The sequence below is a fragment of the Pleurodeles waltl genome, chromosome 8 (genome assembly GCF_031143425.1).
Source record: "Pleurodeles waltl isolate 20211129_DDA chromosome 8, aPleWal1.hap1.20221129, whole genome shotgun sequence".
NCBI lineage: Eukaryota > Metazoa > Chordata > Amphibia > Caudata > Salamandridae > Pleurodeles > Pleurodeles waltl.
Window position 1 is genome coordinate 1,522,910,042 of NC_090447.1, and position 25,569 is coordinate 1,522,935,610.

The 25,569-nt window shown below is 47.7% G+C and overlaps 1 pseudogene; it reads left to right on the forward strand.

The window, feature by feature from the left end:
* Positions 1 to 22,334: 22,334 nt before the first annotated feature.
* The window catches only part of LOC138248891 (zinc finger protein 585A-like), a 201,214-nt pseudogene continuing 197,979 nt past the window's right edge, over positions 22,335 to 25,569 (forward strand).

Consider the following 25,569-nt stretch of genomic DNA (forward strand, 5'->3'; position numbering starts at 1 on the left):
GCGCGTAGAAGCAGAATCCTTATTTAGTGTAAAGTAGTTTGATAGGCAGTTGGATATCTCTGCTTGGAAGGGGGTGTCTGTGAGAGCCTCCGGTTGAAGGCGCCAGGTTGGAATACGAGTATGTATACGGCCCCAATATAATGCAGTATATAGTGGGTTGTGGTCTGAGATGGTGCGGGCTAGGTATCCTGACGTGTTTATATAATGGATTATGTTGGATGTTGCGAACAACATGTCTATTCTTGTGTGTAGTTTGTGTACTGATGAATAATAGGAGTATTCTCGTTGTGTGGGATGCCCAGTTCTCCAGATTTCCTTCAGACCATTATTGGAGGCCCACTCTGCTAGATCGGTGGAGGATCGCTTGGCTGGGGCGGTGTTGAGGGGAGGGAATGAGCGATCCATATTTATGTCTAACACTGAATTAAAGTCTCCGCCCCATATGCTAGCCTCCGCTGGGTGTCTAAGTTTGCAAGTATTTATTGTCCACAAGAATTCATGCTGGCCTGCGTTGGGGGTATACAGAGCGATCAATGCTAAGGGCTGACCGTCCAATAACCCCTCTAATATCACGTACCGCCCGTTTGGATCGTTTTGTGTTCGGGACATTACAAATGGGTCTCCTGGTGCTACCCAGATCGCCACCCCGCGAGCAAAGGTTGAGAAGGTGGTGCCGTATAATTGTCCTCGCCGTTTTGTGCTTGTGCTCTCTAGTGAGGGTCCGTTTAGATGGGTCTCTTGTAGCATAGCTATATGTATCTGGTGACGCTTAAGGTATGTATTAATCCGTTGGCGTTTGCGTGTGGATGCCATGCCCCTGATGTTCCATGTGATTATTTTGTATTGTGGGGTGTTATGTGAAGATAGAGGGGCCATGATATATGTGATGATTTATCGGTGCTGGTGGGTATGCCTTCCCTGTGCTGCGTGCATCCTTGATATACCCAGTGTGTTTTCTGCGTAAGTATTTACCTTCTTTGATAGTATTTGCTATGTTTGTATTGGGAGCGCAATTGGGACGTCTATTACTATAATCGTGGACTACATTATGTACCCTAAGTGGTTGCCATCTAATAACATAAAAAACAATAACTATGCAAAACATTAACTGTGCATGCAACACGGCTAGAGGTGAGCCAGTGTCTGCCAGCTTGGTGAACCAGTCCATATGGAGTGAGCGGTGCTTCGGGTTCATGCTTACGAGACGGTAAGTTTCCAGGCCCATATCGCTTTTGTTGCTGGTGCGTCTGCATGGGGGCCTCCGCCGTACACTGGTCTGTTGTTTTAGGTTTAGTGATAGGGACTGAGTGTGCACCATTCAGGTCCAATCAGCTAGGCAAGGTAGTTCGGCATTTATGGAGGTAAGGCATGTCTCAGGCTGCGGGGATATCCCTGTCCTACTTGGTTAGCAGATATCATCCGCTGTGTGCGGCGTGAGGCCCCGGTTTGAGTCTGTGGAGTCATATTGTGCATCTGGCTCGAGTTCGGCTTCATCTTGAGTGGAGAGATAATAAAGTGTGCTGTGGCCTGCAATAAGGAAATACGCTCCGCTTGAGACTGTTCCAATGAGGGTTTAGTATCTGGTTTCCTGCGGGGTTTACGTCTGTTCTTTGGGGATAACCATTTCTCCGTTGAGGTCTTTGAGCTTATTGGGTCGGCTAGGCCTTTGGCGTGCAGCCAGGTCCAGGCATCCTCTGGGGTCGCAAAAAAGAGAGTGCGAGTGTTATCCTGTATGCCTAGTTTGGCGGGAAATAATAGAGCGTATTTAATGTCATGCTCCCGCATTCTTTCTTTAACCCTGAAGAAGGAGTTGCGTTTCTTTTGTACTTTCACTGTAAAGTCTGGGTAAGCCGTTATTTCTACATTTTCGTATTTAACTGGGCCTGATTTTCGGAATAATTGCAGGATGAGGTCTCTGTCCCGATAATTCAGTAGTCTTGCTATGAGCGGGCGGGGATGGGCGCCTGGAAGGGGGGGGGTCTGCCAGGGACCCTGTGTGCGCGCTCTACAGAAAATAATTTTGGGATGTTATTTTGCAATACTGTGCATGTCAGCCATTGTTCAATGAATAATTCTGTGCTGGGGCCTTCTGCCCGTTCCGGAAATCCCACGAAGCGAATGTTGTTCTGACGTGATCTGCCCTCCGTGTCTTCGGTCTTGCGCTTCAGCGCTTTGACCTCGGATGATATTGTCGTTAATTGTAGTTGGAAGTCTTTTATCGATGGTGTTGTTGTTTCGCATCCACTTTGAGTGTTGTTACCCTTTCCGCTAGGGCTTGTTGATCCATGCGTAGGAGGTTGACATCCTCAGCAACTGATCCTATTCTGGCTTCTAGCGTAGTTTTGGTGTCTAGGATTGCCTGTAGGATTTTCTCGAATTGCGTTGTATGAGTTTGGAGAGTGGCCTCCAACTTCTTTAGTGCCTGGTGTGTTACCAATGTCTCCGGTGGCGGAGCTGGCTCCTCCGGGTCCATGTTTCCAGGTGTCGCACATGGGGTCTTAGGTTTGCCCTTCTGTGATCTTTATGCGGTTTGGTTTATCGGGGCCGAAGTAATGTGCTCCAGGCTTTCTACAGGCTTTCATAATTATGTTTTCCGATGTTCAGCACAGCTGCGTCCTGGATGGAACTAGTCGGAGGTTGCAGTGCAGATTTAGAGTTTGCCGTTAGTTCTGGCCAGATGAGGGTAGTATCTTAGTTCGTGGGATCATGGGTTCCGGGCAGGTGTTGCCCCCTCAATGGATTGTAGTTTTAGTCAACTGCTTATCAGGAATCTTATTCCCCATACATGGGCACAGGATTTGCTTAGGCGCAGACCGGACACCTATGAGGTTGGTCTGATATATTTGCGTGATGTTAAGTAGTTTGTTTTGAAGCAGGCAGCGGTTCTGGGGTACAATGGGTGGGTACTGTGCGCTGTGTAGCGCCTCCACGGGCGGCGCGGCACTGGTCCACTCTCGTTACGGCCTCCAAGTGCCCATGTGAGGCCTAGCATGTGACCACGGGGCCCGCGACTCGGTGCACGTTGCCGAAGGGGCGCGACACAGATCTCTTTAGGGTGCGGGGGGTCAACGATTATTGGGCTGCTCCATGCCCACCGAAGGGACCTCGCGGTTGCACCCTCCTGTGCCCCGAAAGGCTTGAGTTCCCCACAGTCTGAGCTCGCCGCCCACATCAAAGACTGTCCATCGCCTCATGCTGAGTTTAGTGCCCGGGGCCTCTCACGCCCGTAGTGGAGAGGGCCAAGTCCCGCAAGCCCAGCGCCCGAGAGCCCGTCGACGCAGTGCCGCGGCCCATGCGGCTGGGTCTGTCACGTCCAGCGGCTGCGGCCCAACGTGTGTAGGGCCACCGTGGCTGCCGTCTCTTAGCGAGTCCTCACCTGCCCTCACGCCACCTCTCCGGGCCCACGACTCACCGCGGACTCCACAGCCCCGCCGCCGTCTCCCCTCCGGGTGACACACAGCAACAGCCTGGCCTCTCGCCGCGTTCCGGCAAGGTGCTCTCTCCGGAGCTCGCCGCGGGCGCCTGTCCCCACAGCCGTATCATTGCGATTTCAGTTGTCCCTAGTTCATACTGCAGTGTGCGAGAAAGCCCTGATGGCTGCGCGTGCGATGCCTTCCGTGTAGGAGGACGGAGGCTTCTCGTTCAGGATATTTTACAAGGGCCGAGAGCGGAGCTGCGAACTATGCGACCGCTCCGGCCACCATGTTGGCCACACCCACTAAAATTCCATGTAGTTTAATGGCTGCTCTCCTCCCATTTGTGCTTCTGCTGGAGAAAAACACCATGAATTATCCAGTTATCTAATGCAATTTAATAGCATGTGTGTGCCCTTGAAAGGTCAACGTCAGACAGCTGTATAAATAAACAAAATGATCACAGCTGTGTGGAGAGCAAGCATTTTTTTTGTGGAAGTGCACACATTTTGCCCAATCAAAACATCTAATCCTGGCCTTTTAACATGTGGTCGGAGCCAAAGAGCCTCTCCTGGAGTTCTCATATATTTGTCTGGCTACAGCCGCTTTATAAAGCCAGACCATAAACAAACCTCTCTTAAACATTTTGGCTCCTGGCCATTATTCATTAATCTCAACCCTTCACTCACAGTTAAATAAATGTGTGTTACACTTCAGTCTAAAATAAACAATGATTCCCTATGAGGGCAAGTGGCCTTTGCAAAGTAGTCTGTCCTTTAGATAAAGGATTTCTTAATATAAGTTAATAAATGGCCTCCATTTATGTCCAATTGTCCACCTTCCTTGGATATGTTCCTCACAACAACCACCAATTTGTTTGGAGCTTGTTAAGTGGGACATTGCTTGTTGAGGTCTTCCTCTGGGCCAGTGGTGCTCCTCTGTCAGGGCAAGACCTTTGTGATGAACGAATCATAGTTTACCTTATTTGAATAATTTAACAAGCTTGCTATGCATGTATGGTACAATGAGCGACACCATAACATTATCCAAAATCAAGTGTAGTCTCTGAAAAAACAAAAAAACAAAGAAAATGGAGCACAAGTCTGTAGGAAAGTGCCCCTTTTTTAAATGGTCACCTCGACGTGTACCTGGTATTGAGGCTGTTTGGATTGAAGGTGCACTGGGTTTCTGCTAACCAGGTCCCCATTGCCAATGCGTTCCCTAAAACAAGGTAAAGTGTTCATTTTTCCACCAACTAGCAAGGACTTCAGCACTCCTATAAGTCCCTAGTAAGTGATACTCCTGGTACCCAAGGCATGGGTACTGAAGAGGGTCCTTAATGGCTTCAGCATGTATTGTGCCACCCTAAGGGACCGACACACAAATACATGCAGACTGCCATTGCAGAATGTGTGGAATGGTCCATGCAACCAGAGGGCACCTTAGAGGTGCCTGCTGAAACTTACTAGTCCTCTAGTGTGTTGGCTGACTGGTATTGTCAAGCCTGCCATCACAGATGAGTTTCTAACCCCCTATAGGTGAGACCCTGCACTGTCGGAGGTCAAGACACAAAGCCTGTTTTGGAGAAGGTGTTATCGCCTCTTCCAGCAGGATGGCTAGTGAATCTGCATACCAAGGCCAGAGGCTTCAAAGCCTCTGCCACCTTTGATATGGGATCCTGGCTTTCTTGAGACCTGGAGAATTCCATTCCCTGCCCTGAGGCCCATTTGGCACCAGGATGGGCAGGAACTTAGCTATGCAATAAGACATCCAGACCAGTCACACCCCTAAGGTGGGCTTCCTGATGTGCCCCACGAAAGAAGAATTCTTCCATCTTGGTTTTGGTGGAATTAGGAACTGTGGCACACGGTTCTGCCCACTTCTCACAGGAAGTGATCATGTAGGGTGTATAGTGACCCCAGGGGTCAGTAGTTCATTGGCTGCTACCCTTTACTCTCCTTTATGCCCCTAAATTCACTATTTAGGTGGTCCCCAGACACTAGGAACTTAGATTCATCTGACCAAAGAAGAAGAAGGACAAAGAAGAGCCAAAGAATGCCAGAACTGTGGACTAGCTGTGGATTTAGCACAAACCCCTGCCTGCCTGCTTCTGTCCTGAAAATTGCAAAGACCCGACTCATTTTGTAGCTGTGCATCCTTGCCAGAACTTCGCCAGCCGGCCAGCATCTCACTTGAAGTGGAGGAACCACTTGCCTGCAGGCACCGAGCACAACTTCTGGTTCTTTCTTCTGCTGACCACCGTGTCCACCAACACAGCAGCAGCCCAGGAGAAGGTCCCTGAGGGTCCAGGAGCTCCGCCCTGTCAATCCATCTCATCTTCGAGACGCCGATCCAATCGGGAGTCTCTATGCACCAATACCCAGGGTACCAGAGCCTGTGGCAAGGACCAAGGCTTGTTTGTGTTCTGTCCAAACACCACCACCACCAAAACTTACCTGCACATCGGGGCTCCAACAGAGGCCAGCTTCCATCCAGACATCATCTTGCTGTGTTTCTTTTCCCTTTTCTGCAGATACACCGAGAACTGTGCGAGCCTCAAACTCACTGATACGCCAGACAAACAACTATGCACCCAAGCCCCAGGCTTCACTTCAAACGATGGCGTCTCTGTGGCCCTGAGACCCTCAAGAGCCAAGCCCCCTTTTGGGTTCTGCCAGACTGGTACCCCCAGTTCACACTTGCAGCCTTTTTCTTACAGGTACTTTTCCCATTGACTTAAACGGGTAGCATTCGAGGCTACCTCCGCGAAAGACACCTCTGCACCCGAACCCACCAGGGCAAGTAAAACTGAACTATTGGTGCTTTCTTGGACCCTGGCTCCTACTTACCTTAAGTCCAGAAGAACAATCCTATTAGTCGTTTGCAAGTATACCTATGCAGTGTACGTTTCTCCCATAGGATAACATCACCGTGTTCGAAGCTCATGTCTCAAAACCAATATGTGACTGTATTTTTCTAATAACTAAAAATCTATAACTCCGAAAGTACTTACCTGATTCCGAAGATCTTGGTGTATAAAATTGAATAAAATCTGTGTTGTTTTTACAAATTGGTGTTTGATTTCCTTATTGAGTATTTGTATCATTTATTGACTGTGTGTGTGTGCAACAAATGCCTAACACTCCCCTCTAATAAGCCTAAGGATGATTGACCACACTACCACAGATAGAGCACCTCGGGATTGTTAAAGCAAGCCCCTGTTCACTGGTAAGGGATACCGGGGCTTTCTGCATAGTAAAGCTTATTCAAAACCTATTGTGATTCACTTAGATGACCTCACCTTGCCTGAGGCAGAATTTGAGACACTGCTGTTAAAAGCAACTCTCAGGTTAGCATTTTTTGTGGCATTCCAAGTTAGTAAGTCAGTGTCGCCATTTACACAAGCTCATAGAAAAGCCTCTTTACAGGCTGCAGATACATGGAAATAGCAGTCACCAGCTTATTTAGAAGACCCACTGGATTGCTTGAATCACTTATTCACAGCTTTAGCTGACATGAGACCAGTTGGGAGCCCTACATTCCTGAGGTATGCAGATTGATCGCCTTTAATTGGGTTCCAGTTTCAGGTTGTTCTGTGCGTGAGACTATACAGGGCGGGTTTGAGGCCACTCGCTAAGGACCATATTTAAGATTGGGAAGCACAAACAGTGGACCAAGAAGCGGTGCATTAGTGGGATATCATGAGAGAGATTTGAATTAAATAATAATAGAACTTGTGCTAGTCATAACTTCAGGTACATGCAGTGACCATTCTGACAATGAAGACTGTCTTTTAATTTAGCGGGGCTTGGGGAAGACAAGGTGGCATTGATTTCAGCGACACCTATGTATCCAGGACATGGCAGCGGGTGTACCTATCTGCCTATTTCATATGAGCATGTTAGTCCTGCAAGGTTTTCAAAGTCCATGCATGACTAGCTGTGTTTCTCCAGGTATTTTGTTTGCATTCTGGGACTGGTAGTCTTTTTTATTACTTTATAAAACCAGGACTACAATCCTCAGACAGTAAAGAGGCAACCCGAGCTAATCTTACACTGACCTCGGAAACGTGGCAGCTATACAGGGTGGTGAGTTGGGAAGCCCTTAATAAGCTGTGAACAGCTTCTCCAACTGCAATTAATTACTCACAGCATAGCCAGACAGGTTAACCATTCATCTCAGGGGCAGCAACTTTACTAAATTGACTGGGGGACAGCCGTTCATGGATATGACAAAGGCATCCATGACTATGGCTAGATTCCTGGCCCCAGCAGGAATAATAATGCTGAACTCTTTGAACTGCAACATTTGGTGGTGCTGGAGGAGAGTTGTTGCACGACGGGAGTGAATCAAAGGCACACCTTGTACAGATCTTTGCCTGCATGCATGCTGCTTGTGGTGTGGCACAGTGCTCATGTGTGGCACTTCCCACGATCAGGGCTTTTAATTGAGGATGGAGAAGCTGTTTGTGTCCTGTTCACCTCCATGCTGTGAATTCCTGGACACATCTAGCTGTTTATTTGCACTCAGAGTAAGCCGTTGAGAGGAACATAATGCGTTGTTCTCTGAAAGAAAAGAAAGCTGGATATGTGAAGGTTAATGCACATGGCCTGAAGATTTGTGTCTGACCTACACGACATAAGGTCAACTCCCTCTAAGATATCTGTTGGGTTTGGCTGGTGCTCGTGGGTGGAACGTGGAGGGTGGCAGCTCGTGGGTGCGACAATGAGGGTTTGTAGGAATGTGGAATGTAGAGTAGAACGTATATGTTTTGACATTAGATAGTTGTTGTTCTCCTGGCTGCCCTGCTAGTTGCTACGCTTGAAGTAAATCTTACCTTGAGCACATTCGGGATTTATGTGATTCTTTCCAGACCCCTCACTTCAATATCCTTGTTGTTTTAACTTGCTTGTGACATCTTGTGTATGCACACATCTCAACTCACCCTCATTTGATTGCTGCTACCCTCCGATTCTACTTATTTCCACCTTCCAACAAGTGAAATGCCTCCCATAGACTTAAGTGAGATCACCCACGTGAAAATAAGCCCCACACTCCCAAACACAAAATAAAATGGTCATGTACGTTAGTTTTGAAGGATTTTTCCTCCAGGACTTCTCAAACCCACCCTCCTTGGGGCTAAAGGATGCTTCCATTAGCTTTTAGTTTGGTACTTCACAACTCTCAGTTCATGGCCTTTCACAGGTGGTGTGTCCTAGGGGTCCTTGCACACACCCAGGTGCAGCCTCTCTTGTCTCATCTTGTGTCTTTGTGTTACATACTGGTGCAGTATTTCTGAAGCTCTGGCGCTGATTGTGGTGCTTGGACCAGGCCTGTTGTCTGAGATTCTATGTCAGGACCACAGGTTCAGATTATGCTTCTCTTTCTTTACTACTCAAAAAACAGCAGCCAATCACAAAACTGAAAACTTCAACTACATTTCCCAATATGCTTAGCACAATATGTCCACCATTCACATCCCCCCAGCCCCTATTGGAGTCCTTAACACCATCTTGAACTCTTTCTTTGCTGCTCGAGCATACAAGATAAGTGCCTCTCATTTCCCTTACAATTTCTATCTGACTGGTATTGAAATACTGTCAAGCTATAATGTTTAGCTCATAATTGCCCGTGCCGCGATCATTAGGTTGTGACCGGACGGCTCGCAGCTGTAGAGCGACCGCCATACCGTGTTTTTTCCCCTCATGCAGGCCGGCTGATTCCTCAGCCAGGTGGCGGAATCAGCCAGGCACGGTGGAGCTCCGTAGCAGGTGAGCATTTGCCAGCGTGTCGTGTACTGGGTTGTACTGCATATTTTCCTTCCCCCCCTGCACGGCGAGTCCAACGCCGCCCTGGAGTCACCCCCTCATCGGGCCCGGGTGAAGATCCAAGGATGAACGTGTAGCCCAATTGGGCTCTCCTAGTAGGATTGGGCTATGCGCAGTCCTACATTGATTTCTCCTCCTCCACGCGCTGACCCGACGTCGGCAATTGCGAGCATTCTTGGCATTCCTGTCAGCGCGGTAGACGCTGTACTCAGGCTGCAACAACAGAGTAGGCCCTGCAATAGAGCCGAGTGCACGCTTGTGAATCAATTTATTTAGATCATTTTGTGGCTCTCCCGGACGCCCTCCTTTTACATGGGGGGCTGCAATAATTAACAGACTGCTAACTCTGAGGAGCCTGTTTATTGTACATTGCACTAGGGGAGGCTCCCCCTGCAGTTAACATCCAGGGACCATCTGGATATAGAATACCTACTTTTGCAGCAACCTTACATTCAGCATGACCAATTGGGTGCCCTTCGAGGAGGAGGAGTATGGGCAGTACTATGAGGACAGTCAGTTCTTGGGTGACGGTCTGTCTGAGGCAATCAACGCCTCAGTTCAGCAGTCAGCAGGGCACTCGCAGCTTCTGTCCCTCAGAAGATTAGTCAAGCATTGGTGGTGGCTGTAAAACCTATAACCCAACAATTAGAGCACTTTGCAAAAAAGCAGGATCTGGTTCCATTATCGGAGGGCAGTTTGGCGGAAGGGAGCTCTTCTCTTCCCGGCAAATCTAAGGACACCTCCCTCTCTTGGCCTCACAATGGAGCCATGGCAGCTCTAAACCAACCCTCTGCGATTGACCATCAATATTGCTCTGTCCCTTCCATCTCTAAAGAATTCCCTAAAGGAGCTAATGCCTCATCAGATTTGGAACCCAGTGACTCTGATTCCTCTCATTCCAGCACCTCCCTGCGCAAGCGCAAAAGAACAAGGAAGGTGGCTTCCTTCAAAGCACAGGAGCTTTCCGTTTTCCCTCCCAACCTGTTTCAGTTCAACCCATTCAGCCGACCGGGCCCCTGCGCAGGCTATAGCGGAGTACTTGCATGATAAGCTGCGCAAGAGCTTTGACAAGGAGGTCCGCGATAGGTTGCGTGCCGAATGTCCTAGGCCCAAAATCCCAAATAAGGTGGCAGAAACGCCCAAGATTGATGCCAGCATGTTAACATTCCTGAAACAAAATTGCCAAAGATCCGAAGAAAAGGATCGACCGAGTGTGGCGCTCCTGCCAGGATAAGCTTCTGGATTCATCGGGTCCCCTGGCAAAAATCCTTGAAATGGCTTTGAGGGCCAAGGAAACCAGCGCTCCTATCGACCCCCACACCCTGGCCGAGTGGACTCAGAGGACGATAAGCCTGCTAGGCAACGCCAACTGCACCATATCGTCAGAAAGGCGCAAATCCCTCCTCATGAGGATTGACTCTAATTTGACAGAACTTGCCGCTGCAGATGCGGGCCCCCTGGCCGAAGGTCACCTCTTCGGCGACAAATTCCTAAAAGATATTGGAAAATATGTCACCACGTTTACAACATTGGACAAGGTGCAAACTAATAAAAAAAAAATGTTTCACTCTGGCCTCTTTGGCCGGGCCGGACGAGACAGTGGCTGCTCGTCAGGCCGTGCATACTTTCAAGGTCCCCAAAGAGGATCTTTTAATCGAGGGCAAGACTACACCCGAGGTGGCACATTCTTCCCATCCGGTTTCCAACGACACAGAGTCCAGCGAGGAGGTGCAAGGAATAGCGCCCAAGCAAGTTTTTCAGCAGGTAAGACTTCTGGATTCCTCTCACATCCAGTTGGGGGGTTGAGTGCAATTCTGTTTACACAATTGGAATTGTGTGACTCAAGATGCATGGGTATTGCAGACTGTGCAGGGTTTTCGCTTAGAATTTTAACAGAATCCACGACAACGGACTCCTCCTCCTCCTCTGTGTTTTTCCCTACAAGAGACCAATTTTATAGATCTAGAAATCGAGGCTTTGATGCAGAAATGGGCGGTAGCCTTTTGCGAACCCCATCCTGCTGGGTTTTTCAGCAACATTTTTCTTGTACAAAAGCGGGGAGGAGGACACTGTTTAGTGCTGAACCTCAGAGAGCTCAATTATTTCATTGTTTATCAGCACTTCAAGATGGAGGGACTTCATCTACTACCAGAATTACTTCAGACCGGAGACTGGTTGATGTGTCTAGATCGAAAGGACGCCTATCTAACGGTTCCCATTTGGCATCCTCACAGGAGGTTCCTCCAATTCAGATGGAGGGACAAATGGCTGTAATATTTGGTCCTACCTTTCGGACTTTCATCAGCACCTCAACTGCTCAAGCCGGTGGTAGCTCACTTGCGAGAGAAAGAGATTCGGATGATAATATATCTCGACAATATTTTGATCATGGCTCAATCCCAGGAGTTGGTGAAGCAACACGGTCTCATGACAATATCTCTCTTGCAGGATCTGGGGTTTGTTATAAACGAGGACAAGTTGAGCCTTGTACCCACCAGAGCGGTGGAGTTACTGGGGTTTGTGATCAACTCAGAGACATCGCAATTGATCCTTCCCCGGGCCAAACTTCCAGACATCAAGAGAGAGTTGAGGGTAGCCTTAGCGCAACCCTCACTGTCCCTGAGAAAAATAGCATGCATTATGGGCCTCTTAGCATCCTCGAGTTTGGCAATATTCCCGGGGCCTTTACATTACCAAGCCTTGCAGAGGCTCAAGATTCAACACCTGCAGAGAGGTCTGGCATATTCGGAGCAGGTTCCCCTGACAGAGGAGGCCAGAACAGAACTCAGGTGGTGGCTGACGCAGGTGGATGCCTGGGATGGCAGAGCTATTTTCAGTTCCCAACTGGAGGCAATAATAGAGTCAGATGCCAGTCTGTGGGGCTCTGGAGCTCAATGCGGGGACATCTCAACGGAGGGCAGATGGTCTCAACAGGAACTCCGGCTACATATCAACTGCATGGAGCTACTAGCAGGATTTTTTGTGATCAGGACCTTGTCTCCCAAGAAAGTCTTGTGCTCCATTCTGTTAAGGATGGACAACATCTTGGCAGTCCGCTATATCAACAAGTTGGGGAGTACAAGATCGCCCCTTCTGGCAGAGATATCCAAGGATTTCTTGCATTATTGCTTTACCCACAAGCTGGTAGTGGTAGCAGAGTACATCCTGGGACAGACCAATGTAATAGCAGACAGGAACTCCAGGTACCTCCGAGATCACAGCGACTGGAAGCTTCTTCCGCAGCTATTCCAGTTGAACCAAGAGGTATGGGGTCAGTGCAAGAGAGATCTCTTTGCCTCCCACCTGAAACAGCAGTTGGAAGAGTTTTTCAGATAGAGGCCGGACCCTCTCGCAAGGACCATGGATGCCTTTTCCCAAGACTGGACAGGGGAGCTCAATTATGCCTTTCCCACCTTTGCGATGATACTGAGAGTAGCGACTCAAATCAAGAAGCTGGTGGCGGAAGTGGTGTTCATCACTCTGGTTTAGAAGGTGCAACGTGGTTTCCACTGCTTCTAGAGCTAACCTATGACTGTACGCTGCTTCTTCCGTGGTCGCAGGAGATGCTATTGGGACCCCAAGGAGAGCTGCACCCTCTGGTAGTGGAGAGGCAGTTGCATCTGATGTCTTGGAGGCTCTCAGGCAGCAGTGGTGCTTGTCAGGCTTTTCGGACATGGCTGCAAGCTTTATCAGTAAAGCATGGGCACCGTCTACTAGGAAGAGATACTCGTCAGCAAGGAGATCTTAGCGGGGTTGGTGCTTGGGAAGGCACGTGGATCCCGTGGCAGCAGGGATAGTGGAATTAGTAAACTCTTTATCGCAGAAAGGGGTGGAGGGCCTCTCTTACAGGTCAGTAAATAAGTTTTGTTCCACCATTTCAGCAGGACACGTTAAAGTGAATAATAATCTGGTTGGAATGCATCCCGTCATTTCTAAGCTTCTTAAGGGCATTAGAGTGTCTAATCCTCCGAAGCCGAAATATACGTTTTTGTGGGATATCAACCCACAAAACATTGTGGGTTGACATCCCACAGGCATTCAATGGGTGGATTACTAAAACCTTATATATAATATTCCCTTATTCAACCAAAGCAGGGACCCGACGAAAGAAAAATGCTCCTTGGTTTTCCTCTCACCTTCACATATTCAAAAAAGTATGTAGGCGCCTGGAAAGGAAATGGAGAAAATCATATGATCCCTCTTTAAAGGGGGAGTATAGAAAGACAATCAGACACTTCCATTTAGAAATTAAATCAGCACAGTCCACTTACTATGCATCAAGAATTGAACAGTCCTCTAACTCACCTAAGGAGATCTTTCAAATACTTAGAGGTAGCACAGCCTATTACGCATAATGAGCTTTTGGAGGCCTCCCAAGCACATAGTAATAACTTAGCACTGTAGTTTCAACAAAAGATAGCAGACATCTATTCAGCCTTTTCTGGAAACTTATATTACGCTTCTAATACTATGTCAGAACACCCCACATGGTATTTCACTTTCACATTTCGCTCCCCTTACCGAGGATTTGGTATCCATCTCACTACTTGCACTGAAATCAGGCTCTCCTCTTGATCCTGCCCCCCCCCAACATGTTCTTGCATTGGGTGCCTCTGTTATAGCCCCGGTGGTCACCGACCTTCTGAATTCCTTCCTTAACAGGAGCATTGTTCCTGACCAATGGAAACATGCCATAGTCAAGCCCCCATTGAAAAAGCCTCACCTTGATGCAGGCCTTCGGAATAACTACAGACCTATCTCAATGTTACCAGCAGTGTCTAAACTAATTGAAAAGCATGTGAACATCCAGCTGTCTTGTTTCCTTGAAGATAATGACATTCTTTATCCCACTCAGATGGGTTTTAGTCCACTCTGTAGCACAGAGTTGGCATTGCTAGCAGGCACTGTGAGACTAGATGGCTCCTTGATCAAGGTGGTGCAACAGAAATTATCCTTCTTGACCTCAGTGCGGCTTTTCACACTATGGATCACAGTATACTTCTTTTAAGATTGGCGGACCTTGGAATTACAGGCAGTGCTCTGAGCTGGCTTTTCTCCTTTTTAGAAAGGAGGACCTTTCAGGTATTGGACTGGTCCTTTCTATCTAACCCACTATCGATCAACTGTGGGGTACCCCAGGGTTCTTCCCTTAGCCCCCACCTTGTTCAATATTTACATGTTTCCACTCGCAGAGATTGTGAAGCCTTACGGTCGGTCAATAGTGTCATATGCAGATGACACTCAGCTGGTAGTTTCATTTTCCACCAACCACTCTGCACTCATACTTTGCCTCCAAGCAGTAACCAGATGGATGTCAGAATGTAAGCTTAAACTTAACGAAGATAAAACTGAAATAATGGTACTGTGACATTGTCCCCAATTGGGGCTTCATCCTCACATCTTGGATCCATTAAGGAACCTGCCTTCACCTAAAGAGAATGTCAAGAGCCTAGGTGTCTGGTTGTACCCCTGGCTCACAATGGATTATCGTATAAAAAAGATCTCCGCAACCTATTTCAGTCTGTTTAGACTGTTGAGAAACTCTTCAGAATTCTTCCATTTGTAGCTAAATGACTTATCGTTCAGCCCCTTATTAATTCTCGTCTTGACTATGGTAAAGTATTGTATTTCGGCTCTCCAAAGTATGTAAGTAGGAAATTGCAGGTGGTTCAGAATGCTTCCGCCTGGCTCCTTCTAGACATAGCTAGACATATGCCTGCTAAAGAGGCTATCTTCTCTCTTCATTGGCTTCCTGTGGCACAGCGCATAAAATTCAAAGCTCTGTGCTATATTCACAGATCCCTACATAACAGAGGTCCTTCTTTGTTAAGGCCCTTAGCCTCTTTTTTTACCCCCTCTGCAGCTTAGATCTTTGGCGGTGGCGCTAGTTAGACCTCCCCAATTGTAAAAAAGGCCATATGGGGGGGAAGCTCAATGGCCTTTTTAGGAGGCAAATTATGGAATTCATTACCTCTCCGCCTCCGGTTGGCCAGCCATGAGCTCTCCTCCTGTCGATTGCTTAAAACTTGGCTTTTTCAAGCTTAACCGTTATACCATGTTCTGAAAATTAGTGCTGGGAGGCCTTCGGGTAGCCATGTGCTTTATAAATTCTCTTAACATAACATAACCTAGTGCTTAAGTTGTTTGAGAGATGGCCTGAGAACATTTACTTGACTAGGAAACAAATATCGGCCAAATTAGCAATGCTTTTATGCCTTGCAGCATGTCGACGGTCTTCAGATGTGAAAGCTCTGGATCTTGCAGGTAGAGTGTTTACACTGGAAGGTGTCTCTTTCAGTATTACTAGAAGGACGAAAACGATGTCTACATGTATAGATTACTTTGCATACCCCTTCAGTACAAAATTGTATGTTGTAAATTGCTTGAAACAATATGAAGAATGTACTAGAGCATTCAGGTCAGATGTGGAAGGTCAATTACTGATTTAATTGCAGAAACCTTTCAAACCTGTGTCTGCTGCGACCATTGCCAGATGGCTAAGAGGGGTGATGGTCGAGGCAGGAATTGATGTTAAACAGTTTGGAGCTCATTCGATTAGAGGAGCGATGGCTTCCAAATCTGTAGCGATGGGAGTAGCAGTGCAAAATATTATGAAATAAGCTGATTGGTCTTCAGATTCTACTTTTAGGCAGTTTTATTATAAGCCGGTGGGTGATATTGCAACAAGAGTTTTTCAATCAGCTTGAACTAACATAATCTGAGTCTCCGGTCCCGACATAGCATGGAACATGTGCTAGCATTTGCTCCAAGAATTTTCAATTCTATTAAGGACACGGAGGTGAGGATTATCCCACCCAGTTATTGATCTGATAATGTATGATTAAGTCAGTATATAAAGAGTAATCTATGTGTAATATCAACTTTATCCCACCCAGATAATTTAAGTGACAATTTGGAAGTTATCTAAATGTTCTGTCTTGTTTCTTAGGATAGGAACAAAAAGCAGAATGAAAAAAGGACTTGTTGAACAAGAAGTTGAAGTGTCCGAGTTTGATATTGAGATGGATCAAAACGTTTCATAGGGATTCGTCATGTTGACGTCCTGCAAGTTCATTGTAAGCAGTTCATCGACCAAGATACAGTTCCTCTGAGCAAAGAAAGAGGAGTTCAAGATGGTATTAAGGACTCTAATAGGGTCTAAGGGGATGTGATTGGTGAACATATTGTGCTAAGCATAATGGGAAATGTAGTTGAAGTTTTCTGTTTTGTGATTGGCTGCTGTTTTTTGAGTAGTAAAGAAAGAGAAGCATAATCCTCGCCTCCCTGTTCTTAATGGAATTGAAAATTCTTGGCATGAATGCTAGCAAATGTTTCATTCTAGTGCAGAGTCCCCCCCAACATGTAACACAGGATCACGAGCGTTAGCATTTGTTACCCCTAGGCTTGTTTGACACCTCTACCAGCCTGGCCAGTATTTTTATGCCAACACAGTGTAGTGGCAAGAATGAAAGATTCGAGGCAGCTGCGTTGCGTTTGATTAATTCTTTATTTCTCATGCCACAAACAATAAGGCCCACGAGGAGCCGGCAAGAACACGAGCCGGTCGCGTCTTCGCGCTCTGCTCTCCTCCGCATTAGCCCCACCCCCTGACGTCACGACCATCCTCGATCCGGATTGGTCGCGACGTCAGGAGGCGATCCGACATAAAGGAAGGACCAAAACTGTCCCCACTCGTCTCGTACGTTAACTCACGTACGACATCTCCCCTTTTAACAGAACAAGAATAACTTATGGAACTTCATCTCATAACAAAATCTTCGAACCTCTTAGGAGCTCGTACATGCCTCGTTGGCCTGCTCGGAGTAATATACTGGGGCGAACCCACCTTGACGGCGCATGCATCTTCTAGGCCTGAACTCATTACATTGCGACTGTCATTCTTCGCAGATTCGGGCCTGCTACCATTCTGTCCTTCGGCATCCACCAAGCCGCGCCATGCTTTCTCACACCGCTCTGTACTTCCATGTCCGATTCGCCCTCGCATGGGGGGCGTATTCACACACTCCTCATCACCAGTAACTACATCCCTGGCTTCGTGACTTTGCCACTCATCCACATCGTCCGTGCTCTCGGCCCCACATACTCGACTACCTCTCATGATGATTTCCTCTTGACCAGCCTTGAGCCTGACGATGTCGTCCTTGCTTCGCCATCCCCCTCCTTCCAAACAGACTGCCCCTCTTGTCACCCCTTGCACACGTACAGGGTTTTGAAACACAGACTCTCCTTTCATCACCTTGTTAGGTTTCTTCACCAATACCCAATCCCCCTGCACTATATTTTTAGTTTTAGCTCTGTTCACCATGTCAGCATACCTCTTGTTGCTTTCCTGTTTAGCCATTATTCTTCCTTTGACTCTCAAACTCTCATCAGATGCCACCTCAATTTCCTCCCTCATGTCATACCATTTATTGAGTTTGGGGGTAAGTTCACTCATGCATCTTCTCCCTCTCATCAAGTAGAACGGAGTATGTCCCGTAACTTCACTGGGCGTGTTATGAAAAGTGTGCACCTTGTCCGCCAGAAACGCTTTCACATCCATGTTGGAGGCGACTGCCTGTTGCACGCCCTCTTTGAGGAACCTATTCATCCGCTCAACCTGCCCGTTGCTCTTCGGACTGTACAGCGGGGTCTTCTCCTGCTTGATCCCTAACCTGGACAGAAAATCCATCATCTGCCTGGACACTAGCTGGGTGCCATTGTCAGACACCATAATCTTCGGCTGCCCCTCAATCACGAAAATTTTCGTCAACGCCTTGATCACTCGTTCAGTGGTAACTTCCCTGACGAACTTGTAGTGAATCCATTTGGAGAAGTAATCCGTGAGGACGATGAGATGTCTACAATCGTCTGGTAACAGGGTAAATGGGCCCGCGAAATCAATGGCAATCTTGTTCCATGGACCAGCAGGAATGTCCACCAACTGCAGCTCCCCTTTTGCCGTCTTCCAGTGCTTGTCGGCCCCTAAGCATGGTCCGCACCGATCAATGAAGCTGCTGACGTCGCTGCACATCCCTGGCCACCAGTAGTACTGCTTGAGGAGATTTTTTGTAGCGGTACTGCCCGGGTGACCCTTATGGGCAATCCTGATTAGCTTGTGTCTCAAACTTTCCGGAGGTACAAACAGCTCGTGTCTCTTCACAAAACCGCCCTCAATGGTGAGTTCAGAGCTAACCTGTTGAAAACTCCTGAGTGCTCCGTGCAAGTTCCGGACCGGGGGCCAATGAGCCGTCATGTGGTCCATTACCTTTCGAATAGTCGTGTCCTTCTTCTGGGCCGTCAACCACTCTTCCTCCGATATGGATCCCACGCACATGGCTGTTGCGTCAACCATTGCCACCACGCATTCCGTGTCATCCAGGGAACCTTCCTCCTCACCCGTGACCGGTATGCGTGATAGGCAATCCGCCCTGCAGTTGAGGCCACCCTTGATGTGTCTGATGACGAAGTGATATTCTTGCAACTTGGATAGTAGACGTAGGAGCCTCGAGCTGGCTTTGCCATTGCCACGTTCTTCACCGTCCATCATGTATATCAGGGGTTTGTGGTCAGTGACCAGTTCGAACTCCCTGCCCCACAGATAGTTCCTCAGTTTCTCCACAGCCCAGACGCACGCGAGCGTCTCCCGCTCGATGGTGCTATAGTGTTTCTCTGCTTCGTTCAATGACCGGGATATGAATGCGACTGTGTTCTCCTTCTTCCCTTGGAATTGACAAAACACTGCACCGATACCCTTGGCACTAGCGTCAACCGTGATTACGTTCCGGAGATCCTTGTTGTACGGCTGTAATATTGGAGCAGCAGCGATTGCCTGCTTGACGGCTTCAAAGGCAGCGCTTTGTTCCTGCGTCCACGTGTATTTTTCGTTCTTCCGCAGCAGTTTCCTTAGAGGCTCCACGGTGGTCGCGTATCCTTGCATGAACTTGGAATAGTATTCGCTAAGCCCCAGGAACGATCGCAAGGCGTCTTTGTCTCCTGGGCATGGAGCATCTCGTATGGCCCTCACTAAATCATCTTTAGGCGCGATGCCATTTGGAGTAAGCACGTGCCCTAAGTACTCTATCTTCCCTTCCATGAACTTGCATTTGTCCTTGGAGACCGTCATCTCCCTTTTTTGTAGCACCTCCAGCACTCTGCCTAGCAGTTCCAGGTGCCCCTCCTCATCTTCCGTGTGTATCAGAATGTCGTCCTGGAAGGCTTCGACCCCCTTCATATCGCAGAAGAGAAGGTCCATCAGCTTTTGGAAGACGCCCGAGGCCGATGCAAGGCCAAACGGAAGACAGACGTATCTGTATGCTCCAAACGGGGTAATGAAGGTGGTCAATTCCTTGGAGTCTTCCGTGAGACATACCTGGTGGTATGCGGACTTCAGGTCTATCAGGGTGAAAAACCTTGATCCTGATGTGGAAGATAGTATCTCCTGAATGTTGGGTAGAGGATGGCAGTTCACCAAGATATTTCTGTTCAAGGATCGCAGGTCTACACACAACCGAATGTCCCCTGTCCTCTTCTTCTTGGACACCACGATTGCGGACACCCACTCTGATGCACCTGCTTCCTCTATTACTCCTTCCATTTTCAGCCTATCGAGAACAGCCTTCAGCTCCCCCCTTACAGAAAGAGGAATCGTTCTGACCTTGTGCTTAATTGGTATGGCACCCTCTTTCAACCGTATGGCATGCACAAATCCTCTTACACACCCTACCTTGTTTTCAAAAACGGAATCAAATTCTTCGAGAACTTCAGCCGATCCTTCATGCAAATCCTCAGGCTGCACGTAATTGACCCAATCATCCCTCAGAACTATGGGATCTTCTGCCCCAGGGACTAGCATCACACCCAGCTTCGCCAGGTCCTTCCACCCCACAAGGCTCCTCCCTTTTTCAGCCACATATATCTTTGTTCTCACTGTGCGCCCTCGAAAGGTGAGGGAGTCCCAGAAGTACCCCCTCATCACTATGTCATGTTCCCCGAAGGCCTTTGGATTAACATCCGTCTCATGCAGTCGTACATCCTGCCATTTCAAATCAAATGTCCTATCAGAGATCAGGGTAAGGGGGGAACCAGAATCAGCCGTAAATGGCAATTCTACCGCACCAATCATGACGGAGCCAATAGGTCCCTTCACTCTACCGTCCTCATCATCAATGGACAACACGATGTCCGCATCCGCATCCATGTCACTCTCGCTCACCGAGCTCACTTTCATGCCCGTATTGTATTTCTTGGCTTTACACACTGCCGCAAAGTGGCCCATCTTCCTGCATTTAGAACAGCTTTTGTACAAGGCAGGGCAGGTCCTGCTGTCCGCTAAGTGGTCCCTTGACCCACATCTAAAACAAGCGAGCGGCCTCCTGCCTCCCCCTCTATCGCTCGCCGCCCTGTCTGGAGTCTTGGGCGCATGTTTATGTCTGTCCTGCACATAGAACACATTTGAAGCCTGACTAGTGCTCGCCAGCTCCTTAGTAGACACCATGGAGCGTTCCACTGCCTTTGCGATGGCCATCACTTCCTTTAGTGAAGGGTTCCTGCATGAAAGCAAACGTTCCTGCACTTTCTTTGAATGGCAGTAGAACACCACCTGGTCTCTTATGTACGTATCAGTCATCTCCGCAAATTCACAATCTTGGGCCAAAACTCGTAGGCACGCAATATACTCTTCGATAGTCTCTCCTTCCTCCTGTTTCCGCAGTGCGAATTTATGGCGCCCCATCATGATGTTACACTCCTCAGCATACTGCAGCTCAAGTCGTTTAACGGCCTCCTGGTATTCATTCAGAGGAGCTGTAGCCCCGGGAGGATTCACATAAACCGGCAAGCTATCAAAAACCTCCTGGCCAGCCTTCCCCAACAGTCCGAATAGCAGTGACTTTTTCCGCTCAGGGCTGTACCCCTTACCATCAGTGGAGACGATATAATTCTCGAATGCGCGCAGCCATCCCTTCCATTTCATGCACGGCTTACCGGGAGAGTCCAGGAAGAGAGGAGGCACGCAAATATGACCTGTCTGCGACATAGCCGGAAAGCGGGCACCCCACCCGGAGAGACCACGTGATGCAGGTGCAGCAGCAACTATTGAATGGCTCCTAGGCGACGCAGAGGGATATCCCAGCACGCCGGATAGGCGGGAACCACCAGTACGCCGGCCACTTCCAATGAGGTGTACGCACGTGGACAGGGAACCCGGGGCACGGGCCTACTGTCTGGCCCCCACGTGGCAGGAGTCATCACAATCAATCGCCTGGAGCTCCCCCGCATCAGCTCACCGGGGCAGTGCACGTGGTAATCGGCGAGGAAATATCAGCGCGCCCTACTGACATCAGGAAACATCAGGCATGGTGAGCTACACTCGTGGGCCTTGTCAGAAGTTGTGAACCTCGTCGCCATTTGTAGTGGCAAGAATGAAAGATTCGAGGCAGCTGCGTTGCGTTTGATTCATTCTTTATTTCTCATGCCACAAACAATAAGGCCCACGAGGAGCCGGCAAGAACACGAGCCGGTCGCGTCTTCGCGCTCCGCTCTCCTCCGCATTAGCCCCGCCCCCTGAAGTCACGACCATCCTCGATCCGGATTGGTCGCGACGTCAGGAGGCGATCCGACATAAAGGAAGGACCAAAACTGTCCCCACTCGTCTCGTACGTTAACTCACGTACGACACACAGCTATAAAAATATAATTAAAAATCTGTACTTTTTTCAGTATAAATTTAATGCAAGAATTCCAATGCAAGTCAGTCCTAAAATACTTTTAAAAGAAACAAGGGCAACAGTGCTGAGCTCAAAGTGCTTTTAAGGGTTTTACACGAACTGTTATTCAAGCATCAGCTCCTGGCCCTTCCAGAACCAGACAACAGACCCAGGGTCTCGGTGAGAGCCGCCCCCTGCAGTGGGTCAGTATCTTTCTACTGCGCATGCCAAAGGGAGCGGTAGCTGCTGTTTGAGCATGCGTAGATACAGTGTCTATACTGTGAGCATGCGCAGTTATAACGTCTCATTTCCGCGCGTGCGCACTGGGTTCGTCCCCATCCCTCCATGTTCGGGCTCATGTCCGTCCCTGGGTTGTTTCTCCTCCTCCTGCAGCTCACGAGGCGCCGTTTCCTGTCTGAGCATGCGCAGTACACCTTAGATTTTCCGTAAGCATGCGCAGTTATAACGTCACATTTCCGCGCGTGCGCACTGGCCCCGTCTCCATCCCTCCATCTCCAGGCTCATGTCCGTCCCTGGGTTGTTTCTCCCGCAGCTCACGAGGCGCCGTTTCCTGTTATAACGAGAAAGAACGCGCAAGAGAAACGAGCGACAGGAAACCATAAAAAGTGAGTGATGTTGTGAGGGTGACTCTCCGTGCTGCAGGAGGGCGGGTCTGCGGTGAATATTAGAGACATCCGAGCAGAGGCCCCCGAGCTGCTTCCTTCCTGCGGGGCCGAGGCCGGGCCTGGGCTGCTGCCGGGGCCCTGGGAGGACGGGAGCCGGAGGCCGCCCCTCTCCGCTCTAGTCTGTGTCAGAGAGCAGAGTGGGAAATGTGTGAAGGAATGTAACTCTGTATTCACCGTATTATTCAGCCGGCAGCCTGGTACAAATAGGGACTCTCCACTCCGCGGGTACCAAAAACCGAAGTGTAGCAGGAACCCTTTCAGTCCTTGGCTTTAGTTTTGTAATTCATTTTTTTCAGGTGTGTTAGTGCATTTGGTGTAAGTCCACTGAAGCAGAACTGCAGTTCTTTGATTTCACTTTTGTGGGAAGTGAAAGCTTTGACCGGGAAACTAAGGAGGACCCGTGACTAGACCGCCTCTGTTAACCCCGTTCTAAAGACCCCATTAATAGCTGCCGCAGAGAGAACAGCTTTGTATCTGGATGTCCTCCTAAGCACACTTCTGTTGAAGCCGAGAATGAGGATCAAGAGGAAATGAGTTGTAGATCGGAGGACGTGAACTTGAGGTGGGGAGATATGTGTTATGCTGCTGATTGCATGCAGGGCATCACAGGTGTTACTGATCTCAAGGCACCGGCTCATTCGTTTCAGACAGCTGTGCATGGCTTACGAAAGCACTGCAAATGCAACTAAATACAAATGAAGTAAACTGGATTCTTTGGTGTTTCAAAATATATCTATTAATGCATTTACCATTTTTGATATAACAGCTTTGATTCCATATGACTCCATATCTTTTGAATGTTTCAAATCGTGACATAAATAAATATGTTTAAAATATTTTCCCCCGTTCAACTGATCATAAGGTTCTCTGGAGTCATATATGTGATCTAAAACAAGCCTCGGAAAAACGGTCTACACTTGGAATGGCACTGATTGATCGCTGGGGCCTCTGGCCTGTTGTATATATCATGCTCTCTCCATTGGCAACCCCCAAATATAAAAAAGTTCTATTTGAGTCCGTATCATTGGCTGAGTATTATCAACTCCTGAGCCTAGTGAGCTACAAGGAAATTCAAATTATTCCATATGAGTTACGGTAACACAGGTGAACCTCTCAAAATACCAGGTCAAACCTGTCCTGTGCGTCTGAGAGTTCCCAGGTCCATATAATAACACTTGTTGTTGCCCCTACTGATACTTAATTTCCTGCATATTCAGCAGCACCATGTTTGGTGTTTACCTAGAGTTCAACAACATGTATGTTGATTAACTGTAACTTAGGTTCTATAAGTACTGACTCATAAGAAACTAGACAAATATACTCAGGGTAGCCTAAAAAGCCTGACTAAGATTCTGTGACTCCAACTTGACCAGGACGTGTACCGTCCAGGTCTTGGTTTCTGCCCCTGACCTAAGCAGTCTACTACCTTCTATGCTTTCTTTAGTTCCCACTGCAGGCCTAGCCATACCTCCCGGACCTTCAGGGCGCAACGCCCCAGCCCACTTTATTGCTGAGCCGGAAGAAACAGAACATGTTCAGAACAGCACGTCAGGCACAGCTTACGGAGCATGCGCAGAAAAGAGACCCAGCACTAAAGCGCATGTGCACTGAAGATGTCGTTTTTTTATGAACCTATGCGCAGGATAATTTTTTTTCTAGCTTTCGTGTCAAGAATTTTCAATTCTATTAAGAACACGGAGGTGAGGATTATGCTGTCTCTCTCTTTACTGTCCAAAACACAGCAGCCAATCAGTTAACAGTAAATTAAAAAACTACACATCCCATGATGCTAGATATATGATCACATGCCCCAATCAACAGCCATGACCTATGTCCATAAATACCATGGCCCCCAATGTCACTTCCTCTTTCTTTGTAAAAGTCAGATAATCCTTAAAACTTCCGAACTGAAACTTCTTACGTAGGCGCCGGTTCAACGAACTTCCAACCAGATTGGGATACATGAAGTTCAACAGTAGCTGGAAGCCAACGAACTTCCAAAGGAACTGATCTGCATATAGATGTCTTCACCTATCCACCGACGGAAAGAGTATTCAGGTAGTCTTCTGTTCAGACCCTATAAACATAAAATAATAAAAGGTAATATCTCACGCCAGTCAAAATAGTCTATAATACATTGAACTGACTAATATATTAAAAAAGGGAGGGTAAAATAAAATTAACATTCTTCATATGACATAAATATATTATTCATACATGACACAACCATATATCACAGGGAGGGATAATCCTCGCCTGCGTGTCCTTAATAGAATTGAAAATTCTTGATGCGAAAGCTAGAATTATTTTTATTCTATTTCAGGACCGGAGACTCCGATTATGCTTGTTTAAAGCTGCTCAATTACTAGCAAAGCAACATTTACTACAGGTTTATGATAAAATTTACGAAACGTAGATTCAGAAGACAAGTCAGCTGCCTTTATAATGTCCTCTAGACGAGACCCTAAGGCATAAGATTTTGAGGTCATAGCCCCTCTAACAGAGTGAGCACCAAATTGACTGGTATCTATACCTGCTTCCTTCATTAACCATTTCACCCATCTTGAAAGAGTGGCAGAAGAGACCGGTTTAAAAGGTTTTTGCAAGGAAATTAGTAATTGACCATTAGCAAATTGTCTAAATTGATCAGTAGCCACTTCATAATCCTTCAAACATTGAACCACATGTAGTTTTGAATTATCCGGATACTTTGGATAAGTTACTGACCTGCAATTAGTTTTTGTTCTTCGGGTAATAGTAAAGGTAACACCTTCAGGGGAATACACCCTACCAGACAAGTCCCAAGCCTTGACATCTGAAACCCTCTTACAAGAAATTAAACATAACATAGTCATTTTAGCTGAAATTTGTTTTTGAGATAAATATTTATTGGAAGACCTCTCGTCTAAAAACCTCAAAACCATGTTCACATCCC